Raw genomic sequence first — 12,437 nt, 5'->3', positions numbered from 1 at the left:
TCTCTCTCCCTGTCTCTCTCCCTCTCAGAGTCAGCCTTTGATCTTGCCAGTCCTAGCACAGAGGTAGACAGTGATGCTGTATGGCTTTTCTCTGCCTATTAATGTCTTAACTCTTGCTCTGCCTTTTCCAGGAGGTCTACTGAGACATCATTTCCCTACACCGCACGGCCTAATGACAGGCCTGGACACCCTTAATCACAAGCATACGTGTGTGTGTGTGTGTGTGTGTGTGTGTGTGTGTGTGAGAGAGAGAGAGAGAGAGAGAGAGAGAGGTTTAAAATTCATATAAGCTGAAAAATAATGTGGCGACAGCAATAACACTCAGTGTCCTTATCAATGACAAACACACCAAACCATAGTCTAATACAATACAACACACCTCACACACTGGCCAGTTATAATCCAATGTAAACAATAATAACAATGAGCCATTTTATTACTGTATGAATATAGATCAATAAGCATATAAAGATATCAGTAAAATCTTGGATTTTTTTTCATTAACTCTTAAAGCGTTCTCTACTGATTTAGCATTGCACTTCTATAACGTTGTCAGACTCATAATGGACAGGTTTTCTTTTTAAAAAAAGCAGAGAGATATTGTCTTTTTAAACATACACATCCTTCTTCCTTGTCAAAACTTGGCACCAACATTACCCACAATGCAACTCACCTGCTGACAGTTCAGTCTGAGATTTTAGTGTGTTATGCTAGTAGCGGCTACTGTAGCCTCGAGCTGCTAGCCTCAAGCAGAGAGGAGGAGCGGGCTACACATGTCAGGTAAGCTCAGTCCTTCCCTCCACACCTCCAGATTTTTTCAGACTTGGAGTCTTCAGTCCCAACCAATGCTGACTTTTACATATACTCCTTAAGACCTTAAAACAACCTGACATGTAAAATCAGTGGAGTACCCCTTTAATTCCAGTGTTAGGCTACACATTGTAAGGATCAGCTGATAGATATTTTTACACATGGAGGATGGATTGCTCATGTAAAGCAACTAACTGACTGATAAATGGCTTTTATCAAGGGAGTTCTTAGCTGATATCAGGTGCTATCCATACAATTTCTTCTATCTGCATGTATGTGTATCACATATGTGTCATATCATAATTTTGGGTGCTATACAGTAAATGGTTATGCACAGCTCTGTGAATGGGTGTAAGTATATACATCGTTAACCAGTGTAATTCAGAATATTTAAACAGAAGCAAAGAACCAGAAGAAGAAACTTAATTACAGATGGGTAGAGACAGAAGTCAGGTCTTGATTCCCATGATCCATAACTAAAACTCTTTAATCAAACCCCTATAACCATGTCTAATAATACTTTCAACTTTCAAATTATAAACCCAAATCTAACCATCTGTCATATCTTTCCCAAATCAGTGCCATTTTTATTATTTTATCATGGCCACAATCTTCCCTAAGCTTGGCCAAGTGATTATAATTGCAAAATCCCACACCCTTAACTAATACTAAAAAGCTCTAAGCAGTTTGCATTGAGGATTTTGCAGACATGCTCTCATCAGTAATTTCAGCGTCATTAGCCCCCCCCCCACACACACACACACACATGTTTCTGCTAATACAAATATTAGTTGCAAATGAATAAAATTCAAAGGAGGCACGCTTGTTTTCCTCTCATCTGTCTCTGTGAGCGAGTCTTATGTCACATCTTTCTCCCTTCTCTCCTCCAGTTCTTTCTCTCCCTGCTGTCTATTCATCTTTCTCTTTTTCCTGGAGTGATGGCTCAATTACCATTCCCCACACTCAGGCTTCAAAAGTGAGCAAAATTGAGCGGGATGTCTTGACCGTGTAAAAAAAAAAGAAAGCCTTTTAATTTTCCCTTATTCTGCCTCTCTGGCTGTTGGAGTTCACTCAGCTCAGTAGTGAATTGTGACACGCGTAATTTAAGAGGTTTCTGGGCTGGAGCTGAGCTTTGGATCGATTCAGTGAACTCAGTACTTAATGACAGAGGAGGGTAAAAACTTCTGAATGAATGTATGAGGAAATCAGTTCATCATAAAAATCATCATAAATTCTGCTTCCTATAAAAACTGATGTGAACAATGCAATATCGTCCAATCTAGGTTTTGTATTTAAACATCTTATCAGCTGGCTTCAGCAAAATTAAATGATGGAAAGTTATTCATGCCAAGCTTTACATTCATCCATTTTCCAACTGAATATCCTTCCTGTGCTTCCCTTTATACCTTCAGCTCCCTGTTTCTGAAGTCCCTCTTTCTCTCCCCCCTTAATCCTCTCTTTCCCTAAGTGCTAGCTCCGAGCCTGGAGCCTCAGGGATCCACACGACATGATTGTGTTTTGATGTTCTTGTGAAACTTACAAGTGCACTCAGGACTCAAGACCCATAACATACATTTTCCGTTCACCCAGGAGGAAAAGAGACGGAGGAGAAAGGATGAGTGCTTACTATTACTGCTGTCAGTACAGTTTACACACTCACAATTGCATATATGCACAGAAATCCTGATATTTCTATACACGTGAGGGCAAGGAAACATCCTGTGATGTAAATCCCTGAATTGTTGTGCCCTGGACAGAAAACTGTACATAGCCTGTGTTTTCTTCTGTTTTCTACTTTATTTTCCTGTTTTGACATATTTTGGCATATTTCCTTACTTTATCGATTACTGTATACAATTGTATACAATTATTAAGCTACATCAAGTTTGACACACAAAAACAATTTGTACTACTCAAAAAAACAGTGTTTTTTGTAAGGGTTAGGGTCTATAACTGTTTTCTAGCTCAGACTACTGAATCCTCATATTAGCATTAATTGAACATAGGAATGCACTTTTGCATAGAACTGTGGATTTTGTCCCCATCACATATTGAAATTGCTTAAAAAATGAAATCTATTTTTTGTCAATAAGGTCAGCATGATTACAGGAATCATAATGCTTTCTATCTTCATGCAATGTACAATACAGGTATGTAGCAAAGGATAAGATTGTTAAATTCATTTGGCCATTGTATGCTAGCAAACTCACTTGCTGAGATCTGGACACAATAGCAGCATCTAATGAAGTATGACAGGACAAAAAAACCTTTAACACTCCCTTTAAATATAATACAGTCTCTTAAATATTTAAGCATCAGCACCAGAAAGTTCAAATAAATTGAAATCAAATTGTGAATTATATAAAGAGTGGACTAATCTTTATGAATAGTACAAAGTTAATTGGCTTTTGTTTTGTATCACTGCTCTTTATGTGTTTTAACCATTTTCAGTGTGACCCTAAATTGTGTCTCCCCAGAGCACCAGCATATTCATGTAAGTCCAAAAAGTGTTTATTTTCTCTGATCTTGTATTAACACCTACTTCTGGTGGTGCATAGAGTCTATAGTGTATATGCTGACAAGACAGAGAGGTGGTGTTTGTGTGTTCATATTTCTCTTTCCTGGGGGTGGATTGCATTGATGTGACAGGTGGCTGTTGGCCAGAATATTATAATAATATCAAAGCTGGACTGAATGAGCCCTTTTTTTTCTCTCCCAGAAATCAATAAGTACTATATTTGGGGAATAAGGCTTTGAGAATTCAATATACTAAAGTTATATTTAATAAATCTTGTAACAGGGATACTTTAAATGATTCTTTGGGAATTCAATAAAGCTATTAACATTGTAAAGCTGTATATGTAAATCAAACCGTAGATAATGAGGAATTGGAAAGGCAAATTGTCTGATTTTTTCATGTCCTGCATTGTGCACGGTTTCCTTGTTAACAAGCACCAGGAGACTCTAACTTGTTGGGCCAATAACGAAAATTCATGGCTGAACATTAACTGAACTACAGACCGTGGACCAGAAATTAATGTTTAATTTTCTCATGTCTCAGAGGGTCTTTTTCTTTGAACTGTTTTGTCTAATTTCATGCTACACACACTCTCTCTCTCTCTCTCTCTCTCTCCTCTTAATCATCTCTCACACACACACACACACACACACACACACAACACACACACACACACAGCTACAGCTCTGTAGCAGCTGGACTGACTATAAGTGCACACACATGCAGACATGTTTTACATGTGCATATGAGCAGATGCTTAAACAATTAGCTGTATGCAGCAGGGGCAAAATTAACAGACCTTTGCTAATTTCTCTTTAGCATTTTAGTTGCCATCCTTTGTATTACTTCCTAAACTGATGAAGAAATGTCAGATTATCTTTTAATCTGTGCCAGCAGAAATACATCAACAAGCAAAGAAATGTGAATGTCAAAGCCTTGGGGCAACAACACTGGTCCAAGTGTGAAAACATAAACAGACAATCTTTTGTGTTGTTGCTGTGTTGCCACATTCATTATGCACAGCAAGCAGAATGAATAATGCAGGTGACTAAATGGTTCTCCAGAAGTTGTTCAATTATCATCATGAATAATAAATGTATTATTAAAAGGTGCTTGGTGATTTTAGTCACACAGTAAGTGTATAATCACTTTGCCAGACTTGTGTGTCACATGAGCTCTTCTTCCATGCGACCTACTGTACCAATTACAAAAACATTAACAAAATATATATATATTTTCAAAGGCAGAGTGACACACTTTCACAAGGGTGATGTCAAGTTTCTCAGAAAATAACATCACATTTATTCAAGGTAACTGGTGACTCTTGAGTTCTTTACAGTCAGAAGTAGCTGAAATGAGCTCAGGGACAAAATGTGACAAAACTGTGAAGAACATGAGTGATCAGCATGTCTGAAACAAAAAATAATTCCCACTTGTGAGATATATATCCCCCAACCGTTCTTCTCTAAATTAAATTGACACATAAATCTTCTTCTACCACTTAAATTTCCCTAAACCCTTTTTCCCAGCCATGTTTTGTCCATTTGCACATCCATCACTCATCAGCTATATATCAAGAAAATTAGAGGGGATTTAAATTATTAATGGGCTTTAAATTCAAACTGAAGCTTTAATAGACTTCAGTATTCCACATTATCCATCCATCCATTTTGCATATTGTGTCTGCTTAGTGCATACAGTGTCAGGCACTGTCCCAGCATGCATTTGGTAAAAGGCAGGCAAAGCTTTGTCAGGCCATGGCCCCAACTTCCAAACACAATTTATGTTTCAGCTAAGTCCACATTATGTCACCATAGCCACTACTCAATTTCTATGAGAAACTACCAGACTACACCTGAAGAGATGGAGTCAGGGGAAATCTATCATGAAAAATTACTGAGCCAAATTTTACTTTTCAGCAAACACAAAGCTGAACAAACAGTAGCTGTATTTTTGAATTACCATGCATAATTAGTCAAATGCAATGCATAACAGCATTCAGTGACAGCATATTTGTAATTTTACATTTACATGCAATTAACAGTTAAACTACACTGATTTATAAAAAATGCAAGTCTTCAAAATAAAGAAAAAAAAAATTCTTTGTGGAATTTAAAGTGAATGGCATCCAGAGGATAATCCACTAAGTAAACAATTCCAAAAAATTAATTGACTAGAAACATTTAGTGTCTTTACAAAAATGCTACTCTCATAATAGCTTCTCATACAGACATGGTACTATGTATGACACTTGTTGAAGACAATTTGAAGACAAGTAAGGTTAATCATGTTAACTGAAAGTTAATGAGGTGAAAGATCTAGTGGAGATGAAACAGCTAGCAGGAAGTAGACAGACATAGTAGGTCAAACAAGGCTCTAACCTTTAATGAGATCAATGAGCCATAAGATGAAGCATGACAGGTGAGAAAATGACAAAATTAAACTACAGATTGTCAGAGATGAAGAGAGTATGATGAAAGTGAACTAAGAATTTTACAGCCATGCTATAGTGGCTCTGTGAGACTGTACTTTAATACCGTGGTGAATTTAAGTAAATTTGAATGCTAGGCATTGCAACAATAGCCTATAATATGCCTACAATAGCAACGGTAGCATGCCGATGTTAGGTAGGTCAGATGCAGCAAATAATGTTAACCATCTTAGTTTTCGCTTGGAGGGCTGACAGACCGACAATGCTATCTAGGGAGAAATAACAGTCACTCTGTTCAATATTAAAGGTCCAATGTGTAACATTTAGGAGGATTCATTGGCAAAAATTAAACATAATATTCATATGTATGTTTTTATTAGTGTATAATCACCTGAAAATAAGAATCAATGTATATTTGTTGCATTAACATTAGATGTTTTTTATCTACAGATTCTATGTTGATGTTATTCATACAGCAGCTCAAAAAAGGACAAACCAAAATCTGGCACTAAATAGGTCTGTTCGTGTTTTTCATGCGTTTCACTGCCACCGCAGGTTCTCCCTCACGGTTGGAAAGGGAGTATGTGAGGGTGAAACAAGTGAGGTGCAAGCTGCAATTACACTGCTAGATGCCACTAAATCCTACAGACTGGTCCTTTGATCAAATGTTTAACAAAGCGTCTGCAAATATCATGTAGGCACAGACAATTAAAGGTTTCCTTTATTCTGATTGGGACAGAGAAAACAACTCTATAACTGCGATGTACAAATCATTTACCAATCATCCATGCATCAGGAGAAAAGTGGATGAAATAAATTGCAAAGTCCTTAGCTTGACCACTTCGTGGGAGGATCTAGCTTGCTGAGAGTTTGCTGTGCTGGCTGTCTTTGTGGTCAGTGAGAGGGAAGCAGCCGGGTGCCACCTCTTTAAAATCTCTCCTGGAGGAGTGATACATCTGTCTCACTGACTCTTGTTATCAAACTGCCAGAGATTAAGCCTCATCAGGACACTTTGTTTGGGAGAGAGAGTGAAAAAGAGAGAAAGAGCTGGCTCGGGATCTTTTTGCAAGTGTCATGTTTTTATTGTTTTCCTGGCACAGCTATTTGGGCTTAAAACAGACGTGTTGTTATACAGAATTGTGCAGGCTGCTGAGCCATCCTTGAAAAGTGCCTTTAATCTAAGATCCTTAACACAGACTACTACTTTAATCTGTTCAAAGTGCAGTTTTGTCATCACATTATTATGTTATGGATTAACACACAACTGTCTGTAGTTCCTTCAAAAAAGTGTGTGCAGACCTGTAAATATAAAATACTTTTCAAGGGCATGAAACCTTTCACATCCCTTAATCAGAGGATTCAACATCCCACTGGGCCTCTTAGACACAGCTTCAATCCAATTCCTAAACCACAAATCTGGGCTTCCCCTCCTGCCACCGAGATCGATCTCTAACAACAGGTGTTCACAGGTGTTCAAATGTGGTCACGCATCGACTGAAAGCCTTTCTCCGCTTTAGAACAAAGGAAATCAGCTCAGTAGTCAGCGGGAGAGGGAGGCTCGCAGTTTATGTGATGTCCTCTAGATGTTTGATATGTCACCTTCTCCTTGCACTGGAGGTGTAGGGATGAATACCTAAAACGTTCTCTGGAACACAGAGGATTTGCTCTTGTATTCAGTTAAAACCATCCTGAGTTAGTTGTACTTGCAGAATGAGACAAAGAAAATTATAATAATTATCATTATTATTATTTGACTAAAAAAGATCATATTTGTAGGTGCTATGGTAAACACAGCGGTGCCATTTGTTGGTGCAACAATGGTTTAAAGAGGCACCAAACTGTGTTAGTGCAATCATTTAATTTTGGCTATCAAAATTGATGAATTATCAAAGATACTTAATATTAGTTCCTTGGGGTTCCACCCTTAAACAAGGGAAACAATAGCCAATAATTGATTGATTCAGTCTCATAAAATACACTAAACTATTCATTTGAAACTCTGATTAATAATTAAATTAATAACTATAACCAAAATCACTATTAATAGTTAAAGTGGAAGGATTTGGAGTTCTGCATAGAAGAGGCTGGTATCACCCACTCTTGTGTGAAATTAAATAGGCAAGCATGTATAAACACAAGTATTTATTAAAAAGATAATAAAAGTAAAACAGATGAAAACAAACAATACACAGTCTAACTAAAAAGGAATTAAAAGAAAAGTTGTGTCTGTGTGTGTGTGTGTGTCTCTCTGACCATACTTTCAACTGAGCAGGAAACGCATGTTGGTCAGAGACCAAGGACACGTGAAGACCGCAAGGTTTGATTTTCCTCTCCTCATGTGTGGGCTGAGGTTTAAAGCCGAATTGAGGTGTATGTGTGTGTATGTGTGAAGAGGAGAGGTGTTTTGCTCTCTTGCTTTGTTTTGCAGAGTTAACGGCTCGTGTTAACTTTCCATTGTGTCTCTCCTGTAAAGTCAGCTGGCAGTCTTTGTGTTTAAAGCTGCAGACGCCAGCTTCAGTTGTTTACTAGTGTTAGCGGTGCGCTAACCAGGAATCTCAAGGAAAAGGCAGGCTCTTGTGCCACACTTTAATTCTTTGTTGTGAGTTCGTTGGCAGGCCTGGCCGCACAGATGTCCAAAAGCTTGTCACCCGGTGGGGCCAAAAGAAAAGAAAAGAGTGTAAAGAGAGCGAACAACGGGATGCCCAGGGTTTTTGCTACCTGTACACGGTATCAGATTATGATAAAAGGTGTCAGAAAGTGATCTGTCACACCAAAATTTCATATATAAAGTTCCCTGTTGTCCCAACATATTTCACCAATTAATTATTTGATTCAGTGGTCAACCTGGCTAGTGATCCAGAGATCATACATTCAGACTACCACCTATCCCCAAAAAACAGTTTCATATTATAAAGAGCATAAGGTCAAACTCAGAGCATGACTAACCTTGTTTGCGCACTTTGTGATATTTCCTTTTTGACAATGTGTTGAGGATGACTGAGTGCCCTGTTTTGCATGTCTTAGAAGAGATTTTAATGTATCTATATTGTTTAGTGTGTATCTATTTGGTTCCCTTTATTTATTTTCACGGTTATAGCTTTTCTTCCTGGGGATCACAAAAACATCAACAAAATGTTAATTGTGACCTTTTCGCGTTTGACTAAAATGAAACTTCTCCCTGAGGGAAAATAAAGTTTATCAATCAAACACTACACGCTTGCAAAAAGGGCAGAACGAGCCTAGAATGGATATTAAACTCAACATACACATGACTTAATTTTCATATGGCCCATTTTCTTTTAGCTCTGAGCTGTTCAATGCTCACTGTTCCATTTAATAGCAAAGTTGTGGCTAATAGTCACAGTAGAGGTAGACTTAGTCCACTCGACTGTAATGTTAAAGTTAGGATTCTTTCTGCTGACTTCACAGCTTTCAAGCTGTTGTGCTTTTAGGTAGATAACATTCTCAGTTTTACCATACAGTTACTTGAGAGTTCAAATTCAGGTTTTTCAAGCGTATCAATTATAATGCATTGTTGAAGGAAAATTGTAACTGTAAGAGGCTGCTGACCCCAAATAAAATAAAGTTCAAGCTCTAAAATATATTGAAATATATTCAAAAACGAAAGAAGGGCAGAGGTGATATGAACTTTGGTTGGAATTGAATGGAATTGAACCACAATATATACGTTCAGATAGGTAAAGGAGTCCACATGCACGCTGACTGCTCATGTGAACACAGACACCCTGACAGCTTTACCACTTTAAAAGAATAGTTTATTTTAAGAAATACGACCAATTTATCCGTTCACCCAGTCATTTTGTACAGTGTCTCCTGCCATTGGGCGGGTTGCCAGATGTGGTTGGTGAGCACAGGTTTTTGGTTTTGGTCTATCAGTGAGCTTTAGAGATGTTGGTAGGCATACTTCTTTCACTTTTGGGTTAGCCAGGCTAGCTATTTTATGCTAAGCTAAGCTAATTGCCTCCCAGACCTAACTCCCTCTTTAACAAATGAAAGCTGTATAGAACCACCAGTAAATAACCAGAGTAAGAATCTACAGCCATGCGAGCTGGTCTGATGCTGCACTTAGACACTGCTGTGTTTTGAGCTAAATTCATAAAAAAACATACGATTACAATGCTAACATTGGCGAGGCTTCTGTTGCTGTTGGTAACATATGCTTATTAGCTTTAAACATGCTTTAAACAAGTACAGCTAAGGCTGATAAGAATGCCATTGGTTTTGCAGATATTTGTTCATAAATCAAAGTAGGCTATTATACAAAGTCATATTCTGGACTGCTAGGGACACATCATCAAAGTCAATGGGCTTCCTCTGGGGCTCATGCATGTCTGTATAGAATTTTGGCAATCCATTCAATAGACATTGAGATATTTACATCTGAATCCAAGTGATAGACCAAACGATCACACATAGACGCAGGGACTGAAATCTGGTCTGAAAACCCATAGCTAATTTTCTTCAGTTGGACTTGAAGCCACAACTCAAAATTGGCGGTGGTGTCTGCACACTGACTTCAAACAAGTTCATGAATAGTAAATTACAGAATCACTTAGTTGAAAATTAAATTAGCCTCTCTAAATGCATTATAATTCCTGTACACAAGAAATTCTTATTCATATGATGAACAGGACCAGTCAGTAACAAACTTATATAACCATACCTAAATATAACCTCTCCCCTTCCATTCGCACTCCCTTTCTAAGTGACTGTACTTTTCCCCTTATCTCTCACTTTCCTTCCCACTTTTCCTTTAATCATATCCAATAAAATACAATTATGTGTTTAACTGTGTTTTTCTGTCTGCTTCCCAAATATCTCACTTTCTTGTCCTTCTCCCTTTACAGAGCGCTCCTCCTCCTTCCTCTAGCTCCGCTTCTTCATCCCCTGTCCTCACTCTTCTGCATGACCAGTTCCATGTCAGCCCTTAATTGTGTTTTGATGTTCCTCCAGACCTGCAATTGAGCTCCATTCTCGCCAGCCAAAACAGAACAGACATTTGTCAATGCACAGGCACTGTGAGATTCCCCACTCTCTCTCTCCCACATTTTCTGCTGTTGCCCTCCTCATCTCCTTTTCCTTCCTTTTTCCTCCTTTATTCTGTCCTACTTTTATCTAGACGCTCCTTATATGTTTATCCTATCTCTATATCAAGACCAACCCCTGATTCACTCTATCTATCTATCTATCTATTCTTCTTCATATCTATCTATCTATCTATCTATCTATCCTAGAAGACTTCAGAGAGTGTGCAATGGAGCAGTAACATCAATGGAAGAGACCAAAGACCTCCTTTCCCCTCTGGGGCCCATGTCACATGTAATCACTGTTACTCATAACACACACACACACACACACACACACACACACACACACACACACGCACTCTTAGTCTGTCCTAACACTTGACTAAGCTCAGCTCGGGGAGTAAATATTTGTGCTGTGCAAGCTCTAGACAGAGGAAGGCTCCTCACCTCAGCACTGTGCCACCAAATCATGAAATATTCAGAGAGAGAGATGGGAGGAGGAGGAGAAAGAATGAGAGGGTGAGAGTAAGAGCGAAAAAAGAGAGAGAGGTCACACATAATAGAATAAGATGGACGGAGGGGGAAAAAGTGCGTGGGTAGGTGGCTCGGTGCTACAGCAGAAAGATCTGAAGGAAAGGAATGGGTTGTTTGTGGAGAGGAAGAGACAAGGAAAGAAAAAGCAGAGGAGGTGTTGAGGGAGGCAGAGGGAATGAACAACAAGGCTGAAGGCTGCGGAGAGAGAGAGAGAGAGAGAGAGAGAGAGAGAGAAGGAGAGGAGAGAGATTGAAGTGTGTGGCAGGACAGAAAGAAGGGAAAAGAGCAGTGAGGGAGAGGAGGGATACTCTAAATGTGAGGGACAAAATAAAGATGTAGACTGACAGGCAGACAAAATCAGGAATAATCAGGCAGCACAGTGTGTGGTGTCCTACAGCAGAGGAGATGTGTAAGAGTAAATGGACTGCAGGAAATGATGCTCTAAAGCTCTTTACGGTCCCAGTCAGTCTGTAGCTGAAGAGTGATAATCCCTATCCAGGACTTAATGAGGGTTTATTCTTTCACAGGTCATTCTGTCCCGGTATCTTGAAAGACTTCTCACTGGTAGAGCTGCTCTATTCACTTCCAATATGCTCAAAGGATCATTGCAAAGCTTTTTTTCTCTTTTAAGATTTTTCTGTGATAAATAAAGATAACTTTGAGCTCATTGTAATAAACATAAATTATACTTGAACAACAGTCCATCTTTACTACATTTAAAAACTTTCTGTTTTATCTCCAGTGTTATGCTCAGTTTTTCATTGCTATGTCTGTCAGCGGCCTGGTCCACCACTTTAGTGAGATAACTCAAAAACCTTTGGACGGAAAGCTGTACAATTTTATTTAAATTCATGGTTTCCAGATGATGTATCCAGAACTGCTAAGGATCAAACACAAAGTTTGGACCATCTCAGTTTTCTTTACAATGACACCATTATGGCCTAACAGACTGTTAAGGGGTGAGTATGCAAAGAAATTATTTGAATGTAAAATCAATAAACAGAACAAACCTTCCGGACGTCATATATTACTATATATATATATATATATATATATATATATATATAATTGCTGGCAGTGAGGGGCAAATACAACT

Source organism: Morone saxatilis, unplaced genomic scaffold (assembly GCF_004916995.1).
Source record: "Morone saxatilis isolate NCDOM2014 unplaced genomic scaffold, NCSU_SB_2.0 Contig11, whole genome shotgun sequence".
Classification (NCBI taxonomy): domain Eukaryota; kingdom Metazoa; phylum Chordata; class Actinopteri; family Moronidae; genus Morone; species Morone saxatilis.
The sequence above is the reverse complement of the archived record's forward strand: the minus strand, read 5'-3'. Positions refer to the sequence as shown.